Genomic DNA, 22,505 nt, shown 5'->3' on the forward strand with positions numbered 1-22,505 from the left:
GATTTAATTTTAGTATTCTAAAAATGCTAGAATATTCCACAGGGTGATGCAACCTTTACGAAGTACGAATCAAAAAAACAAAGTTTGATTCGTACACCTGGTATACAATGAAAATTTACCTGTTTAGCAACAATATTATTATAATGATATTGTAGGAATAAGGCTATAACATATTAAAAAAATCACTTAAATCGGACATCAGGTTTAGGAGATATAAGAAATCAAAAATTACCCATTTTTAAGATGACCGGTTAATTTTGGCCCAGAGTGTAGCATGTGTTGGTCGTGCAAATTCTGCGGTTTATCTCTGCGCTAGTATTATTTTCAGTGTTAAGGAGCGCTCCCAGGTATACAAATTCGTTCACTGCTTTGATGACGTCGTTTTCTAGGTGGTAGGATTTGTGGTTGCGTGCTTAATTTCATATACTTCGTTTTGTTGGTGTTTATTATTCAACCCATTTTTGTAGCTGATTCTTTTAATGCTACATACGTACAGTGTTTTCCGTTCTAACAACAATATTGATATCATCGGCATAGGCCAGGATTTGCACTGATTTATTATATACTTATTTAACCAGTGTTTGTGATTTGTGATATACGTATTACTTTTTCCAGAGCCAGATTGAACAGTATACAGAAGAGAGGGTCTCCCTGGCGCAGCCCGTTATTTGTTTTATAAGATTTAGACAGTACCCCCTGAATTCGTTCTCTACATTCAACTTTTTCAAGAGTTAGTTTTGTTAAATTTACCAACTGATTTGGTATTCCTAGCTCTTTCATTGCTGTGAACATTTCTCTTCTATTCACAGATAATATTTCTTATTATACATGTTTAAAAAAAATTCTCAATGTCTGAAAACTTCTTTGATATGAAAACAGTAAATGCTTAATAATTGAAATTGCCCCGTGTCGTATATAAATCGCAGATAAAAAGTATTTAGGTGTAAAATAAGTCATCCTTTTCGTGGCCCTTTTCTGATCAAAGCGATTAATTCGGAAATGGCAGACAGAATAAATGGACTACGTTATTACGCGACAATTTAATTAATTTAATTCGTCGAAATTTAATTGAAGATCATTCTATCCCCCGTCTCGAATATAATCAAAAACATCCACCACTCGAATAACACGAACTCATCCCTCAAACTCAAATAATGGTTAAATATAACCTTCATTTCCGGTTCCTTTCTAAGTTATTACACGGGCTCGATTTTGAATATTTATCGTCCAACGTTATAAACTGTACGGTGTTCCATGGACGGATATTTCTCTGATACTCTTGGGAAACTCACGAAATAGCCGAATCTCACGAACGAAGTATTCCAATGTTGCCAGAATTTTAATTTGGTCCGTATTCGCATTACATTTGATTTGTGTAAATAACGTGATTATTGGCAAAATTATTGATAAGTATATTATGTATACTAAGAATAGGCAAGTTTTATTGTATTATTATCAATATTCAAGTATATGAAATGTTCTCCAAATCTTGTTCTATAGATTTAAAGAAAAGTAGCTACAACAAGAGGTACATATATGAAACACTTAAATTGATGGTTAATATTAATACAGGAAAGGAAGGTAACACTCTGCACACGAGCAGCCAATGTGTGACATTGTGAGTACATTATAGTTGAATTGAAATGAAAAAGAAGAAACACGGCGACAATCAAAACTACGTCAGTAATAAAGACTTCTAAAGCTTTTTCCAGGTCGATAATTCTTTTATTTAGAATCAAAATCTTTATGTATATACTGTATATGAAAATATTTTTATCTTTAATCTATTTTTTCTAATATTTTTTTAGTAGAATTTTCTCTCAGACAATTTTAAAATTTGTTAAGTTTTGAATGTATTAGGTTCTATCCTAGTCATGTTTGACAATGTATATTGTTGATTACTATTAGATCTGTTGAAGAGATTTATATTTTTACAATGTATCATTAAGATACGAAAATAATCACATCAACAAAATAAGCAAACAACCAGATGAACACGCCGACCGTCAAGAATTTAGAGAACTGTTTAACACAGTAAAACGAGTTCAATCTGCAATCAAAGATCATTAAAGAAAATTTGGGAACAACCATAACCAATCCAGAGGGCAAAGCGGCGACATGGAAACAATACTATGAAATTTTATTTCATAGTGACCATTTACAAGTAGTCACAGAAGAAATTAATGAAGAATAAGAACCAAATATTGAAAAATCCGAAATAGAAAACGCAACGTAGCAATTAATAACTAGAAAATCTTAATGGGAACACGGAATAATGGCGAAAGCACTCAAAGGAATGGGAAACATAAGCAACGAAATAACGTTCTAATTATGTAATGAATTCTGGAACACGGGAAATGGCCAGATAAACGGTGTAAGCTCATTTTTATACCCATTGACAAGAAATTACTATTTAAATGGGAATAAGCCACAATTAAAGGTTAAAGTACATTTAGTGACGTTTGAATTTCCACTTCGGAAATCGTTCTCAAAATACAAACATTAGTAATAGAAACAAACGTCAACACCATTCTCACCACGACAACAACGATGTGGATAATAGGATATATTATCTCTCCACGCTATTCAATATACATAGCGAACACATCATGCGCATTGTCCTCGATGGATGGCAAGAAGAAATAACATTCGGATGCCGAAAAATTAGCAATCTCCGCTATGCTGACGACACGCTAATAGAGAAGTTCCCCTAAATATTTTAAAAACTATCGAAAACATCTACCAAAACAACAAAATTGAAGTCAGAATAGACGAACAACTTACAGAACCTATAGAAATAGGCAGCGAAATAAGACAAGACTCATTGAGCCTATGTTTTTTAATATGGATGAAATCATCAAAAGCGTTAAAAAATGGAGATGATACAGAATGGGAAACAAAGAAGTAAAAATACTCTGTTATACAGACGATGCAATATTGATAGCCCAAGATGAAGATAGTCTGCAAAGACTGCTCCACAGATTTAACATAAGAGCAAAAGAATTTAATATGACAATCTCATCTCAGAAAACTAAAACAATAGTAATCAGCAAACAACCAAACAGATGTAAAATAGAAATTAACGGCATCAGTAATGATTAAGTAATGGAAATAAAATACCTGAGAATTACACTGTCTAGCTATGGAGACCTAGACAAAGAAGTAAGACATCAAGTACAAAAAGCAAATAGACTGGCAGGATGCCTTAATAACACTATATGGCGACACATTAACACTGAGATGAAGTCAAGAATTTATGAGGCCAGTGTAAGAACATATACCTCAGAAACAAGACCTGACACAGTCACAACGCAAAGGCTACTGGAAACGGCAGAGATGAAAGTACTGAGAAGAATAACAGGAAATACGCTGAAAGATCGAAAGAAAAGTGAAGCCAAAAAAACAATGTAACGTACAGTGTATAAACGAATTGACATTAAATAGAAAAAAAAATGGAATAACCACATAAGCAGAATGGGGAAGACCCGTGTAGTCAAAATAGCAAGAGATAAATCACCAATCGATAGAAAAAGTATCGAACAAACCGCGCAAAAAATGTATTGACAACCTTTCATAAAGGTATTCCAACAGAAGAAGAAGAAGACCAAGATGATTATCATTCATCAATATAGAAATAACCAGCAGAAAATAAGAAATGTAGCAGAATATTAAGTAGTAACTCGTTTTGATTACTTGGGCTCTGTTGTCATAAATATTGGAGGATGTGAAAAATAAATACGTCGACTTCTTACAATAACCAGATCATCATTCAATCTTCGCTTATCCACTGCTGGACATAGATCTCCCTCATAATTTCCCTCATAATTTTCCATCTATTTCGATCTTATGCCTCTTGCATCCAATTCCTATGACAACGTTTTAGATCGTCAGTCCAACGTGTTGGTGGACGACCTCTACTTCGGTAGGCATCATCTCTTGGTCTCTATTCCAGTATCCGCTTTGTCCATCTATTGTCTGTCATTCGAGCCACGTGACCTGCCCAGTTCCATTTTAGTGTTGCTACTCTCTCTACTGCATCAGCCACTCCTGTTCTTTGTCGTAGCTGGCGATTTGGGATCTTGTCTCGTAGTGAAACGCCCAACATAGCACGCTACATCGCCCTTTGACACACACGGATCTTTTGAACTGTTAATATAATAATAATAACCAGATCAGCCACAGTCAAATTTACAAAAATTTGGAGAGATACTTACAAATATCTAAAAGATATAATGGCATTTGAAATGTGGGTCTATCGTAAACTGATGCGTATACCCTGGACAGCCCACCGCTCAAGCATCTTAATATCAACAGAACTCAATATCACTACTAGGTATTTTAGACATGGCGTAAGTCTTTATATGCTGAAAGAAATCAATACATACTCCGTATGTACCTAAACGTCAGGAGTCCACTTTATATTCTCCTTCAACAGATATCAGATTCCTCTAGCAGACACTGATAGCACAGTCTTTGAGTCTGAACCTGGCATACTTTTTTCCGAGGTTGAATTAGCTCTAAACAGAATTAATTTAAACAAAACAACGGTCCATGATTTCATAACCTCTGTTGTCTTAAAACATCTTCCGGTATGTGAATATTACGTACATCGATTGTGTAATTAAATCTGGCACATGTCTGAGTCTGTGTTGAGGATTGGAGAAAGACCATAATCATACCTGTCTCTACATAAGAAAGATCCAATAAATAATTGCAACAACTGTAGACTACTAGCTCTAATATCAGACGCCAGTAAGACGATCCTCTACATTCTGCAACGTCGCGTCGTCTAAAAAATTTCATAAATTGGCAAATAGCACCTTAGTAGACTGGATTTGTCAAGGGCAGAGGTACTAGAGAACAAATATTTAATGTAAGAAACACAGAAAAAGCCAGAGAATATCAGATCCCGATATTAATATGGTCTGTTGATTTTATAAAGGCCTTTGATAATGTTAGATGGGACAACCTATAAAACATACTGACGACAATGGTTGTACCTGCTTTAAAATAAACTGCTAAACTGCTTTAAAATAACCGGCTTATATTTGAATGCACTTTAAAGAAGGGAGTACGCCAAGGATGTGTTTTATCTCCCTTCTTATTTAACATCTATACAGGGAATAGTAAATCTAGGCGGTGTCAAGATATCTATCTTGCGTTTCGCAGACGACATTACACTTCTAGCCTCTAGTTCAGAAGAAATTACCAACTTATTAAAAAAACTCGTGGTAGAAATTTGGACTTATGGTTAACTACAACAAAACCAAAATCATGGTTATTAATTGCCAACAACACTTTTCTGAAACCTTAACTATTGTAGGGTGGGAGGTAGTCTCCTCTATGATATACCTTGACGCTCTGGTTAACAACACAGGCAGTTGTGAATCCGAAATTCGAAGACGCATGCAACTATTCCAAATAACAGAAATAGAGCTAGAAACGCCGAAGAAAACTTCAGTATAGACCAATATAATTTTGAGGTAGTAAATAAGTTTACATATTTGGGTTCTCTCATAACAAACGATAATGACACATCTGAAGAAGTAAAACGGAGGGTACTGCTAGCAAACAAATGTTATTTTGGACTAAGCAAGAAGCTAAAAAACAGAAATTTAAGCCAGAAAACCAAACTAATAATATATAGAACACTCATCCTACCAGTGCTGACATATGGGTCAGAAACATGGACCATCTCCAAAACAGACGCAAATCTTCTGCTCGTCTTCGAAAGGAAGATACTAAGAAGAATAATGGGCGCATTCTGTGAGAATGGTATTTGGAGAAGGCGATATAATTTCGAATTGTACGAGAAGTATAAAAAAATAGTAAATGGTAGAGATGTAATATCCTTCATAAAAATAGGTAGGCTTAGATGGGCTGGACATGTGTCAAGAGCAAATGAAAATTACCCACCCAGACGAACTCTATTATCGGTCCCAGTGGGAAATAGGAGTAGAGGCAGACCACGACTGAGATGGAGGGACGGTGTGGACGAGGACGCAAGGAAAATCGGCGCGGCAAATTGGCAACGGTTGGCGATGAACAGAAACGACTGGCGAAATAGACTGGGGAAGGTCAAGGCTCAACTAGAGCTGTAGCACCACTGTTGATGATGCAACTAGTAAGAGCAGCAATTAATAAGCTGAGAATTTTCATTAAGAGCTGATAGAACAAGACTTGGACTTGAATTTAGTTGATGATTTTGGTTGATGATTTCAAAAAAATATTTTTTACTTGTGATTTTGAGCCTTGAAAATCGTCATTTTGCGTTTTTGTCAGTTTAAAATTATTTATCTTATAACTCGAAAACGATCAACTTTAGAGAAAAAAATTTGTCCGAGCCGAAAAAATTGTTTGTTAGAATTTGTTTAAAAAAAAATTGTTTAAGAAAATTTTAACAACTTTTCGCCTGGGCGACCTCTTGAACCTTATTTTGGGATATCTCATGAAAGTGATTATGCAAAATAATCTCATGGGAATATTTTTCCGAACGAACCCGAGCTTTCGCCTTGTCTATTTATCTGCTTTAAAATAGAAATAGAAAATAAAATTAAGTTTAAATAAATCATTTCCAATCATTCCTTATAAACAGTCATCTTTCGTTTAAAGTTTTAGTTAAAGCAAATATAAATTTTATTTCTATTTGATCGATAATTTGCAATCCGGCAACTCTGCCCTTTATCCCTAATGACGACTAGGTGAAGAGTAAAACAAAGGAATAAAAGCCAATATTGGAAAATTTAATTTCTTGTTTCGGTATATGGAAGTGATTAATGGACTGACTTTCTTTTGCTCGCCTTTTTTTGTTTTTCCATTGCCTGACACTTTCACGAAAAGACGGCAATCAGAGATAAAAACCGTTTTTACTATTTCGACGGTAATTGTTTCTTTCGCTCACCTTCATAAAACTATTATGAAGAGGACACAGGCGTTAATTATTATTGGAACGCAATTCTTGTAATTTTGTTTTTGTACAAAGACATTGAGCGTATAAAAAAACTGTTGTGTTTCTACTTATACTGATGAAACTTACAGTAAAGCGCGAGACAGAGTAAGATAACACATATTATAGTCCAGGGAAATAGTTTATGTAAATCTATACGTTTTCTGCAGAAATTTAGTGATTTTTTTTAAATTCGGTTTCTTTATGTATCCGTCTATCAGTTCCTCTCTCCCATATTTTCATGGTGTGACAAGTAGTTTTATTGCCCTGTATTTTGTATATTATTGTATATCTCCTTGTTTTTGTAAACAGATACTAATAGACTGCTTCGTAGCAGTAGAAACCGGACAGGGAAGAATGGAATAAAGGTGTACCCATACAAGCTGCTGCCGCCTGGTACACGGATGGCTCAAAAACATCAGAGGGTGTGGGAGCCGGCATAGTAGGGACAAATCAAGGGATACATTTCCCGGTAAGTCTATCTAAGGATATGACAGTTTTCCAGGCGAAAATAATGGCAATCCATCATTGCGTGCAAGAAATAGAAAGGCAGAAAAGAACGTTCTGTTCAGTTGCCATCTTCACAGATAGTCAGGCAGCGCTTAAGGTACTCAATTCTGTAGAGGTCAATTCTAAGCTAGTATGGGATTACGTGTGTGCCCTAAATAAACTAGGAGATCGTAGCAAGGTTACGGTAGCCTGGGTACCGGGCACGAGGGTCATAAAGGCAATAAAAAATCAAATGAAATGGGCAAACAAGGCTCATCAATGACATTTATTGGACCGGAACCCTTCTGCGGCATTGCAGAGTCAGTAACAAGAACCGCTACAAGTAAGTGGGTAGGTCACAAATTTCTGGAATGGTAGAGGAATTCACCAGGACAAAGACGGGCGAAACAGTTCATTACAGAACATTTGCCCAAATTTACGGCAGACCTAATAAGCAAAGACAGGAAAACAGTCAAAGCTATAGTAGGTCTTCTAACAGGGCACTGTAAGCTGATGGGATTATCAGATGATACCTGTGCAGATTCTGTCACCTCGAAGAAGAAACAGCAAAGCACATTTTATGTCAGTGTGACAGTCTGGCAAATGTACGGTTCTTTGCATTAGGAGAAGAAAATTCACCGGCAAATGACTACATGAAACGTACAAGGTCGAAGCTACTAGACTTTATAAAAAGGGTCAGACTAGAGAATGTTATGTAGGAGTAGAGTAGAAAAGGTCGCAGTGGAATAGGCCAAAAGGCCACCTCTCTAAATCTAATCTAATCTACTGCTTCTTTATTTATCTGGCATTTGTCAAATTTTCATAATTCAATTAAATAATCCTGTTAAGCAACTTGTTCCTGTATCTCCTAATGTTTTCCACACTTCACCAGGAATATCATGTCAATTTTTTTGGAATGCTTGAACTACTTCCTCGTTTGTTATTTTGTTCACCATTGCTGTTACTGTCTTTTTATTCATTTAATAAACTGTCAAAGTACTGTTTCCATCGCTTTTTGACATCCTTTTCGTGAATGTTCCAAAATAGTGTAAATAATATTTATCATTAAACACTAAGACTTTATTTTTACTTTATTTCCGCTTTACATTCACTTTTTTTGAAATTAGTGCTCTGTTAAATCTAGCTGTATATTAAATGTCAGTCTTGTTTTTCCGGTATGCTCGTATTCGTACGATTCCACTCAAAGTAGTTAACACACCTTTTAACAAATACCTGTTGAATTCTTGGATCTCTTCATCTACTATATTTGAAGTGTTCACAAGGTGATTTGTTGGTAATTTTACTTTGTCACTTGTTGCTTATAACAAGCCAATTAAATAATGTTACCTAAAATTAAATATAATCCACAATAATGTCTTTTATTTCGTAATATCATTGCAAATTTGGAACTTTGTTTGCTTCCATCTTGGATAATATTTGCTTTGTTACCTAAACCAAGGTTTTTAATTCGGTTTTTATATTTTTTTAAATTTCTGTTAACTTTTACAAAAAATTATTAGAAACTCAGTTAAACAATAAGCTCAGCTAAATTGATTTATTTAAGTCTACCGAATTCACGGATAATATTCCTAACGAAGCTGTAGATCGCATAACACGTGCTAAAAATATTCTAATTAGAGGCGTAACAGAATCGTCCTCTGGGGATACACAACACAGAAGAGATGACGACACGAATAAGGTTAAGCTTGTTTTGGAAACTGTTGGCTGCCAGGAAAAGCAAATCACCTTCTACAGAGTCGTAAAGCGAGCCAACGATTTCCAGATATAATAAAGGTAGTAATGGGTTCGGAATACCACGTTAAAGATATTCTGAGAAATAAAGCAAAACTTCTGGAGAATAAAGCCACGGAAAAATTCTCAATAATTGACGACAAGACGCCCATCCAAACACTATATTTAAAAGAACTCCGAAGTGAACTAGAAACTCGCAAAAATAACGGTGAACTTGATTTAACTATTAAATACATCAATGGCACTCCCAGAATCACAAAATTTCGTTTATAATTTCTCTACTGACAAATTTAATGACTGGTTATGTATATATACTAATTTAAATTCACTTTCCGCTAAGTTTGAGGAATTTGTATGCACAGTGCAACTTCTTAAACCGGACATTATTTGTATTGCCGAATCCTGGCTTAAACCCTCAATTCCTGACTCCTCTGTTAATATAAATGGATATATAATATATCGTAAAGACAGAGAAAATCGTGTGGGTGGCGGTGTATGCATTTACTTATCTAATGTTATTACCACAACTTTCAAAATTAACATTAAGCTAATAGATATTACTGGAATAGATGCAATTCACTTATCTGTTACTAAAAATTATTTTTGCCTTAATTTAGTATGTATATATCGTCCACCTGTTACACTACTTTCAGACGATAATGTTTTCTTTACAAAACTTAAAGAACTATCATCTCTTGACAATCTTATCATTACTGGAGATTTTAATTTCCCAGAGATCACCTGGCCAATAACTTCATTATCTGATGCCGAAAACGCTCATAATTTATTTAAAAGCTTTGTAGTAAATTCGAACCTGATACAACTCATTACAGAACCTACAAGATTTAGAAATAATAACCAACCTTCTACTTTAGATCTAGTGCTTATTAATAACGAACAGCTGATTTCATCTCATGAAGTCAGTTCTCCTAGAGCAAAGTCAGATCATGCAGTTATAACGGCTCACATCCAGTTCAACCAAATACTACCCCGCAAATATAATATATAATAAACGACCCCTAATTAATGTGGACTGCATTTCTCGATAAAGTCCACAATATAATTTCTATAAATACCACCTTCCGTAAGATTTTTAGAAGCAACCTTAAACCCTGGATAAATCGAACAGCAATTAAACAAATTAATCACAAAATAAACAAATCTATGGCGGAAATTTAAACACACCGGGCTTCTTAGTGATTTCCAAAGCCACCGCAGATTTTTAAATAACTTACAAACATCTCTAAAAACTCTAAGACACAATTTTGAAGCAAATGTTAATGAAAGTGGTAACATTAAAAAAAGTCTACAAATAAATACGTTCCTTCTTGACATCTAAAGTTTTCATTCCTCTACTTTAAAATCCCAACCAGACTTTATGCTCTTCTGACAAAGAACCTTAAGAAATTCTCTCTTTAGCATTTTCACAGGTTTTTACTAAAGAATCGAACGATGGCTATCTACCTGCTATTAACTGTAATTGAGTCGGCGCATCCTTACAGCAAGTCGAATTCACAGTGGATCATGTCAAACAACACTTAATTAAACTTCGGACAGCCGAAGTTTACCTGGTTTGGATGGTTTAACACCAAAACTGTTAAAAAGGTGCGCAGACACGCTTGCAATACCCTTAACGTTAATTATGCAAACTTCAAATGATATCGTATGCACTTTGGGTTAGATAAATGTCGTGTACTAAATATAGTCAAGGGTAAGGTTCAGCCCAAAGGATTCGATATGCAAAATGGCCAAAACATCGAGGCTATGGGCGAAAATGACATGTATAAATATCTAGGAGTAAAGCAAGCGCGGAAAATTGACCATAAACAAATGAAAATCGAATTAACATCAGAGTTCATACGAAGAGTAAATGAGCTACTCCGCTCACATCTTAATAGTGAAAATTTGTTTAAGGCATTAAACACCTACGCATTTTCCGCACTTAGCTACTCATTTGGGATTATTAAGTGGACTAAAACGGATATAGAAACTCTTCAGCGAAAAGTACGAACACACCTTACAAAGGCACAAAAACATCATCCTCGAAGTGCAGTAGAAAGAACGACATTACCGCGGTATTTAGGAGGACGAGGACGTATTGATATAAGCATGGAATTAGAAATACAGATTATTAATTTTCAGGTGCAGGTGGAGACATCTACTCTTCATCGCGCGATTTGTGCAGTAGATGATACAACACCGATCAAACTGAGGGAACCAGAAATGCGCATAAACCATCTTACTAAGAACGAAAAAAATGCCTGGATGGGTAAACCTCTTCACGGGCGACATCCTAATGAGGTCAGTCAAGACCACGTCGACAATAAAGCGTCGAACTATTGGCTGACATCAGGAAAGTTGTTCCCTGAAACAGAGGGTTCATTACTCGCCATTTAGGATTAGGTTATACCAACCAAAAATTACATGAAATATATCGTCAAAGACCCTCAGGTCCAAAATGACAAATGCCGATATGGATGTCAAGCTCAAGAAACCATTCAACACCTTACCGGGGGCTGCCAGGTATTTGCTGCAACTGAATATAAGGAACGGCACGACTCAGTAGGAAAGATCCTTCATCAAGAGATAGCCATCGAACTGGGACTTCTCCAAACAAAACATCTCCCATATTATCAATACGTTCCTGAAAGATTACTTGAGAATGATAACTACAAGCTTTACTGGGTCCACACTGTGCTCACAGATCAAACAGTGGCACATAATAGACCAGATCTCATACTATTTAATAAACTAAAGAGACAAACAACACTAATTGATATGGCAATACCCAACAACAATAATCTTCGTGTTAAACAAAACGAAAAGATCGCCAAGTACAGGGATCTGGAAATTTAAATACGAAGACAGTGGAGAATGGAAAGTACCCAGACAATACCTATTATTCTCTCTACTACTGGAGTCATTCCGAAGAACCTCCTAAAAAACATAAGAAAGCTAGGTGTGAATGAACATCTCTACAAGACCATGCAGAAAGCTGTACTTCTCTAAACGTCCAGATGTGTACGAAAATTTTTAGGAGATACTTCAGCAAACCAAGTCACCTAGGGCTCGATAACACGGAAAGAGTCCCACCAGAGCTCAATCCTTTTGATATCGTAGGTATCTGGGATTAGTGAATTTTCCCCTTAGAGGGAGTGTGAGCCGTATGGTAAAATCTGGGATAATAATTAATATATTATAATATATATTAATATATTAATATATTCCAAGGTCACGAACCTCGGTCGAGTAACGATCGGCAATCGAGAACATCTGTATGCCGAATTTTGCAGGGAGTACCCAGAGATTCAAGTCTCTGAACAGCGAATAGCAGATCAATACCGGGTAATTATAAGAAATAATCTTATTCCAGAGACTGGGAGTGAGTTGCTTTTATCAAGTCCTCGTAGACACATCGTCTCAGGACCAGCAACTTCACGTGGAGTCATACGTCGCCATGTTACCAAATCCACTGGTAACTTTAACATCACAATATTTACCACCATATAATGTAAACTAAATTTAAAAAACAACTTTTAACGGGTTTTTACCCACATATTTAGTGGCTCAATACATGTATACCCACCTAGTGCACTGATGATGGAATATGGATTCCGAAAACGTTTTGTGATATAGCCCGATTTGGTTTTTTAAATTACATACCTTTTATAAAGGATTTTTAATAAAATTATTTGTTATATATGGTATACAACCAACTACAGGATCTTAGATTCCTTGTGGAATTTAATTAATTTCGGTGTTAAAGTTGGCATAAATGATAGAAAAAAAAAATAAGATAGGATAGGTAAACCTTCTATCTTCTCTTCTCGTTGTTGAATGATATCTACCTGCAGTGTTCTGTTATGATTAGTACAAAAAATTAATTTATTTAATAAACCCGTGGGATAACCATTTTCTATTAAAATTTCTCTTAATTTGGTGAGGTCACAATTTAGAAACTCCTTATGTGATAGTTTACATATTCTGTTCTTGAGACCTAAGATTAGGTTAATTTTCATTCTTTACGTAGTGAATATATCTATTACTGCACAAAGGTTTCTTGTACCTTGAGTGCAAACGACATTATTCGAATCTTGGTTTTAACTAACAAATCTAAGAAAAGTAAGCAATTGTTTACCCCTTTTTTAATTTTATAATTTTTATGTAACAATAAATATAAATAGTTAATATCTTGATTTATTTGTCTCAACCCAAATTATTTTTCAGATATTCATTTTAGGATAAGACGTTCTCACACCTGAGGACTGAGCTAGACGAGGTGTAACACTTGACTCCCAAAGAAAGTTGTGAGATTTATTGTAATACATTGACTCCCAAATTTCAGAGGATGGATACATTTTTAGGCGCGTAAATCGACCACATAAATATGCGGAACAAATTTTATCTCCGATTATTTTCATAGATAGTGAATCGGTCTACGCGAATCATTCGGCATAAGTAATTAGCATTTTTTACAGTTTTGAACAAAAGACAGTACATAAATTTTACACAATTTAGTCACATTAGGATTAATAATTTAATGAGTTTTTTATGATATAAACTATTAAATACACATCTTACCTATTTTATTTAGTTGGGTGAACTGGAAATCTGAAACAATAAAAGTTAGTTTAGAAACAGTTGATGTAATCGGTGTTAAAAAGGAAATATAAATTGATTTCCGCCTATTCACTATTATTTTTGTGGGTGTACTTCAGTAAATCTGATAATTTGATAAACATGTCTATAATTCCCTTTATTAGACTCGCTGCGTGGTAGACTTGCGACTTTTATTAGCGTTTTAAATAATGTTACCATAACTACATAAGTTTAAACGCGTGGATAATGTTAATATGTTCAAGGATTATCGTTTACAACATCATTTTTGAGTACCTCTATAGTTTATTTTTATGAACGAGAGAGTAATTAGCATAATTTTAACTGGTACCTCCGACCACTCCATGGGCGTGCTCAAGATTAATTGAAAAATTACTTTGAATAATTGTAAAAAATAAATGAATTATTTCAGTGTTATAAAGTGTTATGTGTATGTAAACAAAAGTGACCTCTTTTATCACACACTATATTAGAACTGACTGGCCTACATTAAAAAGGGTTTTAAAAAATTCACATTTTTTTTAATTTTTAAAAATTACAAAAGAGAAAAAGAGTTTTTAAAACCGTCTAAGGTATGTTAAATAGATGAATAAAAATATTAATATAAAACTTACAGCTACTTGTTACAAATCCAAATCAGATTCAGAAGATGAACTTCAGAACCAAGATTTATAATAACTGGCTCGATCATTTTATCAGTAATATTGTCCAGCTTCCACATTTTTTCCTCTTCTTTAATAGTGTGATTTACTGCCTTTTCCCAGTTTTCAGGTTTTACATTATTTACGGCCTCCAAAAACAACTGTTTAACATCATGAATTTTAAAAGTGGTATTTTTTCTTGAAACTTCACTCTTTATCTGTGCCCATACCAGTTCAATCGGGTTTAATTCACAATGATATGGTGGGGATCTAAGTACTGTCATTCCACGATTTTTGGCAATTTCATCAATTTCGTATTTTTTAAATTTTTCTTTATGAAGGGCACACAACGAATAAAGTTCCTTTCTTATAGATCCGGGATGGTACGTAATATTTTTTGAACTCAGCCAATTCTGCAAGTCTTTTTTTAACCACTTGGTTGTGGGCAGTCCTTCTATAAGTCTGGAGTGATAACTTGCATTATCCATTACTATTACACAGTTCTTAGGAAGAAGATCTATCATTTGTTCGAACCATTCTTGAAAGACATCAGCGTTCATGTCTTCATGGTAGTCACCGGTACGAGTTGATTCAAAAGTTAATAAACCACCTTCAACAAAACCGTCTGAACTGCCAATGTGTACTATTATCAGCCTGCGTCCCTTGCCTGATGGTGGGTTTAAACCAGTAGATAAGTTATTTACAAAAGCGTGCCTTTGACTTGTAACAGTTTCATCCTGCCAAAATTTATTTGGTGTATGACCCTCATTGATCCATGTTTCATCAAGATAAAATATTTTTCTTTTTTGGTTTCTCATTTCCTTTATGGTTCTTAGAAAATGTCTTCTCCATATGACAATATCGCTTCTTTCTAATAAAATAGACTTTCTGGGATTCTTTTTCCAGCGGAAGCCTATTTCTTTTAAAAGTTTCCATAACGTACTTCGACTCATTTCTGGGTAATCCTTATCATCTCGAACTGAGACAAGAACTTTATCCAATGTTGGAAATTCTTGTCTAAAGAAGAATTCATGCACTTTCCGTCGAAGTCCTTCTTTAAAATGATATTCTATTTGAAATTTTGGTTTCCCTGGAGCATTACGTGGCATTTGAAAACTACCACATTTCTCTTCTTTAATAACTCTGTAAATCGTAGATTTCCCAACACCAAGTGTACTGCTAACTAACTCAACGGTTTCATCAACACTTTCACATAAACGTTTGTCTGTAAATGATTTAAAACAATTAAATATTAATGTTTTTTCATTAACTGTTAGAGGACCAATTTTTCGGCGTTTACACGGCACTTCCAAATTTTCCATAACACTAGTATACACAATAAACTGCACCTTGCAACTGAAGTACCTACTTTTAGTGAACTGTTAAGAATTTTGAATACGCCACTTGGACCTTCCTATATACAAAATGGAAAAACCCACTATCACATTTTCTGTGGAATAAGTTTAGAAGGTAATTATCTAGTCAATTACTGTCGTAGATTCCTGGAATTAAAGAATTAAATGTTTGATTGTTGAAACCCTTACTTCGTGGAATGCACTCATTTCAGATAAAATAAAACGTTTTATTTTATCTAAAGAATTAAACTTTATTTTGCAAATAGGCAAAGAATTAAACTTTATTTTGCAAATAGATAAAACAAAACGTTTTATTTTATCTAAAGAATTAAACTTTATTTTGCAAATAGGTAGGTACCTATTAAACTTTTATTGGTTATATATATCCAATAAAATAAACATCTTACATTTCTTGCAAATTCATTAGTACCTGTCAACCTCCATCACTCCGACACTGGAAACCTTATTTAGGGATTAGTAATCCTCACAACTATTGTATTCTATTCTGCTCCAACCTTTATACCTGGTGGTCATACTCAATTTAAAATTGTTTTCCTATATACTTCTGTAAACTTGTTGACAAATATCTGTTTTTCATTGAGTCACCCGTATCAACAGTTTAGGGATTTGCATACAAAATGTATTGTTTTATTACTCTCTCATACATAAAAATATACTATAGAATATTATCTAATATTGATATGAAGACTCGTTTTGTGCCTTCTTGAAGTAGAACGGAATAACGGGATAAATATAGTAGTGTTAGGCCCAGGAACCAGGACTTCATTGGGGTAAGTTGATTTCTTTATATTCAATATTTCACCAATATCCAGTGTGTATTTTAATAATTTTTTATATATCTGTCTTATATTTCTTTATTGAAGTATAGTCCAGTCATTAGAGACCAAGAAATTCTAAGGTCCTTTTTAGATGATGACGATGAATTTGAACAATTAGCTAATAATGTTTTGTCTCAAATTGAAAATCAATCAGACATAGAAGATGTCTGTAATAAAGAAATTGATGCGGACATTCCTGTTTTGCGTCTTCTTACGAATTATCTAATGTAGGTAAAAAATAATAATTAATACTAAACAATATTCTAACCTTTTGTATTTTTAGGAGGAGCAATTAATATACAACCCTGTTGATACCTTACAGAACAATTTAAAATCATCTAAAAAAAGAACAAACCAAAACTAGAAATAAGATGGAACAAATGCAAGTTTGGTACAAGGAAATGTCATTCAAAAGCTGTAACAACAACTTCAGAAACATCAGGTAATAACCAATATCTATAACATCCAAAATAACAACCATTTGAACCAACAAACCTATGTAAATGGAAAGTTTTGTAGAGTAGAGTAGAGTATTTATTTACCTACATAACAGATACAAATCTTGTTTGTAGCAAGTCAAAAAAAAACATACATGGTTTGTATGGTTGCACATCATCATGGGATGTTTATCTTTTCCAAGAATCAGAATGTTTTGGAATAAGGTATTCAGTATAGGTGTCTTCCGCAATGTTATGAGTAGAGACAGATTTTTTAAGCTTAGTAGTATTGTACATATACTACATATATTGTATATGTGCTATACAACCAACCAATAACAAAAATAAAAGCAGGGACACAAATAACAACAGGATTTATAACATCAAAAGAATTAAAGCAAGGATGTTGTCTGTCCCCCACTTTATTTAAAATATACCTCGAAAGTACTTTAAAAAGATGGAAACAAAAATGCAGGAGAATGGGGATACCGCTCACCAACACTATGGTATATACGCTCAACTTTGCAGATGATCAAGTAACAATGGTTCAAGATTATGACGATTTAAACTATATGGCACGAAAATTAATTGTATGATATATGGGGTCTAGAAGTAAATAGAAAGAAAACCGAATACCTGTGCATTGGAGTAGAACAAAAAAAAAAAAGGATATATGAGACTATAGTAAAAAGTATTACTTTGTACAGCTGTGAGGTATGGCCACTGAAAGAAAGAACACTAGCAACGCTGAAAGCGATGGAAATGGATTTTTGGAGAAGAGCTGCAGGAAGATCTAGAAGAGAAAGGATTACCAACGAACGCATTAAAGAAATAATGAGAATTAAATGAACAATCACAGATGACATAACAACAAAACAACTTATCTGGTTCGGACACATACAAAGAATGGATGAACAACGAATACTGAAGGAAATATTAAAATGGAAAGAAAAATGGAAGAAAAGAGAAAACGGGGTAGACCGAGAAAAAGTTGGAGCGAAGGAATAAATAAAGAACTGTGAGGGAAGGCCATAGAAGAAGACCTATGGAACAACCGGTTTAAGTGACAATTGGAAGTCGGAAAACGGCGGAGAAAGTTATAAACCGACAAGTAGTAGTAGTAGTAGTATTGTATATATTGTTAATAATCTAGGGAAACCTAACGATTGTACAGATAAATTGTACAAAGTGAGACCATTTTTTAAAAGTATCCAAAAACGTTCTTACAAAAAGAAACAAACCTGTGTGTGGATGAGCAGATTGTACCGTTCACGGAAAAACTCAATATTAAAAAATATGTAAAAAATAAGCCATCTCCATGAGGCATTAAAATTTTTGTTCTATGTGGAGAAAGTGGAATTGCTTATGACTTTTATGACTATTCCGTTCAACAACAGAAATTCCAAAAGAGTTAATCGACGACTTTGGTTTAGGTTCATCAGTTGTTCTGCACCTGGTCAAAGATATTCTAAAAGAAAAATAATTTTACTTCGACAATTTTTTTTTCTAGTTTTTGAAGAACACTATAAGAATAGTATATTACTTTATGAGGCGGAGAAGCATGACTTTTCTTGACGCGCCCGATATTACGCGCCGAACGAAGTGAGGCGCGTAATAGAGGGCAAGTCAAGAAAAGTCGCTTCTTTGCCGAATAAAGTATACTATTTTTTCTTCAAACGTAGCAATTTTCAACCATAATTAGTACAATTCATACGCTATTTTTACTCGAAATTAACTGTGACAACTATCAAAGTCGTCTAGATGTTAGAAATTAAAATAATTAAGTCGTCGGTGGGATTTGCGTCTCCCTGGTTACAGTTGTTTGACAGTTGTTTGAAATTATTAAAGACAGCTTATTGTTGTTGCAACCGCAAGCGCAAATTTAGTGCGAAAATGGAAAACCTAAACGAAATTGAGTCCGCGGCTAATGATGCAGTAGCACATTTGGGGCCCTCCAAGTCCGGAATAAAGTATCGGTTAGCGTACAAGCACTTCCAAGAGTGGTGCGATACAAGAGGAGTACGGCAAGTTACCGAAGACGTTTTACTGGCATATTTTAATATAATGGAAAATGAAAATAAATGGAAATCTTCTACAATGTGGTCACGATACTCTATGATAAAATCCGAGTTAGTTATTAGAAAAAATGTGGATATAAGCAATTTTTTAAAGTTACGTTCCTTTCTGAAAAAAACAAGCGAAGGATATACTGCAAAGAAGTCTAAAGTTTTCACTAAAGACGAGTTTGATAAATTTTTGTTTGAAGCGCCAGATAAGTTGTATTTAGGATTAAAGGTAAAAAAAATTATATTGCAAAGCATGTAGTATACTCTACTAAATTATAAAAATATTTCAGATTGTTTTGTTAATTGGGGTTACCGGCCGGCGCCTGTCGATGCGACGAAATGGTAAAAATGAAGACTGTGGACATTGAGGATAAAGAAAATGTAATATATAATTATCAAAAACCCAGACAGTAAAACACGACAAATTAGATCTTTTACGATAATTTGTCAAAACTACATTAAACTGTATAAAAAGTATGCATCACTGCGGCCTGAAAATTTCACAGAAAACCGATTTTTTATCAAGTACCAAAATGGAAAGTGTTACCGAAGCGTCATGGGAATATATTCGATCAGCGCAGTAGCCCAAAAAGTAGCTAGTTATTTAAATTTAAACGATGCAAGCGCATACACGGGTCACTCTTTACGACGAACTTCAGCAACACTTTTAATTGATGGAGGCGGAAATCTAGAATGCCTCAAACGACATGGGGGCTGGAAATCAAGCACGGTTGTCGAAGGATATATAGAGGATTCAATAAGAAATAAGAAAGATAATGCTCAAAAAATTTTAAACCCTCATGATTCGCCAACATCGGGAATGATTGCTGAAAGTTGTTCTCGACCATCAGTATCATCAACAATTACCAATGCGTATCAAGAGTCGGGAACATTTTTGCACGGTTTCAATTTTGAAAATGCCTCATTAACTAATTGTACTTTTAATATTACTATAAATAAAAATGATGTTTAATTGTTGTTAATGACATTTGTATTGTTGCTTTGTGACATGTTTCATATTGTTGCCATGACAACATTTTCCCTCCGCCGTAAAGAAATGGAAAAAAAAACTGATGCCGGCGGAGACATTAAACTTTGACAGGATCAAGTTAGATAAGTAATGTCATCATTATTTGACGTTTGAAGAAAAAAATATAATACTCTGTTGGAACTATACGAATTGACAGATTCCAGAAACCTCCATTCACAACAGATAAACAATTACAAAAAAAGAATGGGGATATATCGAAGAAGTGGTAAATGATGAAAGAACTGTGGTTTTATGCAAGTAGCAAGATAATAAGTCTGTGCTTGTAGGTTCGAATTTTGTTGGAAAAGAAAAGAAGACTAAGTAGAAAGATGGGATAAGAAGCAAAAGAAAAAATAACGATGCAGAGACCACAAGCGAATCAATTATATAATAAATCGATGGAAGGTGTAGATTTACTAGATCAAGGATCAACTATTGTCATATTATAGAATCTGTATCAAGTCAAAAAAATGGACATTGCGTTTAATCTTTCATGCCTTTGATTTTGCTTGTGCCAATAGTTGGCTAGAATATTAAAGGGTGCAACTTAGTTTAGCTTCCAAAGATCAAATGGATTTCTTAGATTTTAAAACACAAATTGCTGAGGTGCTAATTAAAGTAGGAAAACCAATAAAAAGAACAATTGGGCCATCCCAAAATGTCATCATGATCATTTACTCAAGTATGTTAAAAAAAGGAAGCATCCAGATGCAAAAATGATGGGTGTAAAGCGAAAACGCATGTTTTTTGTGAAAAATGTAATGTACATTTAAGTTTTGTAAAGAACAAAAATTGTTTCAAATATTTTCATTTAAATTAACTCAACATTTACTTGAAACAAATATACTATATGTAATAAAAATATCTTATGTGATTATTTTCCTAAATTCGTATTATAGTCCCAATGTCCATTGCAATGGACATTCTGTCAAACGACTATCTGTTGTTGTACAAAAATGTCAAAAATATGATTTTAGCCTATTATAATCTACCATTAAGAAGATTCAATAGAAAAAAAAAAATTTCTGCAGAGAAAAGTCAGGTCTGAAAGGGCTAGACGGGATTTACTTTGTTTTTTTATTAATATTAAAATTTAAATTCATTTGAGTATAATAAATATGATTAGTTAATAGCTTGATTTATTTGTCATTTTTACGAATTTACGACATTCTTACACCTAAGAGACTGAGCTAGATGAAGCGTTAACAATCGCCTCCCAAAGATAGTTGGAGTTTTATGAGGGTAGTTATATTGTTACGCCTGTACAATTTGATTATAGTGATATCGGTTCATATTTTTCACAAAAATAACCATATCATTCTCTATTAATTAATTAATTAATTCTCTATACATCGTTTATCAATATTTTATATAATATTCGTATTTATATTCAACTAAAACCATAATAGATCTACAATTCGAAAAACTGCTGACCATAAATTATTTGAGTGTGTTATTCGGTATAAAAATGTGAGTTCTGATACTGCTCACATAATTTTTAATTGACTATGTTATCAGATTAGTTCTTTTGTTGGTCAGGTACTTAATCAAAATTAAATATTAATTATTGTTCATTTTATTTATCATTGACAATCATACTTAACATCATTAATAATGCAGTAACATCATTTTCGTATAAATGTGACCTACATTTTGACAAAAATTGTCCATTTACATACTGCGCGTTTTTTAGGCATAGAAGGCATAGAAATAAACCAATGCAAAAACCTTCGAACTATTATTCTAATATTACATTATTAACCTGAATTGAACAGTTTGATATAATTAAAATTCTGTTCATGACCGACACAATAGCTAATATAGGATAACTTAACAACGGCCGACACCTGGTGAGACACTCGTGGCACGCACTTCGGGGTCAAATCCTGACTCTCAAAATACTCCGAGCACTCTAACACTACGTTCGCGTAATTTTGTGGTCGAATTCCTGCCGTCGTAATCATAGTCGTGTAGAGTGAAGTGCCAAATTGACGAGAGCGACTATATAACGGACCAGGTGTTTTCTTCCCTCTTAAAACACAATAAATACATCTGCTCTCAATAGATTCCTGCACCGAACTTGGCACGTCACGAACATAGATCGATCAAAATTTGATAATATGACAGTCGTGATGTCTTGTTTGGAAAGATAAAGAATTATATAAACATTAATTGATGTATGAGAATAAAAGTCGTATATCTGAAAGAAATCCCAAGTACTGGTGTCTCTGTTAAAAAGTCAAGTTAAAAAAATTGTAATTTTGAAGGGTGTAAGGGTTTGGCTGAGTATCTACTTTGATCTACACTGGTGCATATGTGAGTATGTGTGAGTG

General features: G+C 34.0%; 1 protein-coding gene across 1 annotated transcript in view; it reads right to left on the reverse strand.

The window, feature by feature from the left end:
* The window catches only part of LOC140442477 (protein muscleblind-like), a 272,745-nt gene that overhangs the window by 91,269 nt on the left and 158,971 nt on the right, over positions 1–22,505 (reverse strand). Inside the window, exon 2 of the mRNA XM_072533545.1 lies at positions 13,769–13,798. The gene's annotated coding sequence lies outside the window, so the exon portion shown is untranslated. The remainder of the gene's footprint in view (positions 1–13,768; positions 13,799–22,505) is intronic.

The sequence above is a fragment of the Diabrotica undecimpunctata genome, chromosome 5 (genome assembly GCF_040954645.1).
Source record: "Diabrotica undecimpunctata isolate CICGRU chromosome 5, icDiaUnde3, whole genome shotgun sequence".
Taxonomy (NCBI): Eukaryota; Metazoa; Arthropoda; class Insecta; order Coleoptera; family Chrysomelidae; genus Diabrotica; species Diabrotica undecimpunctata.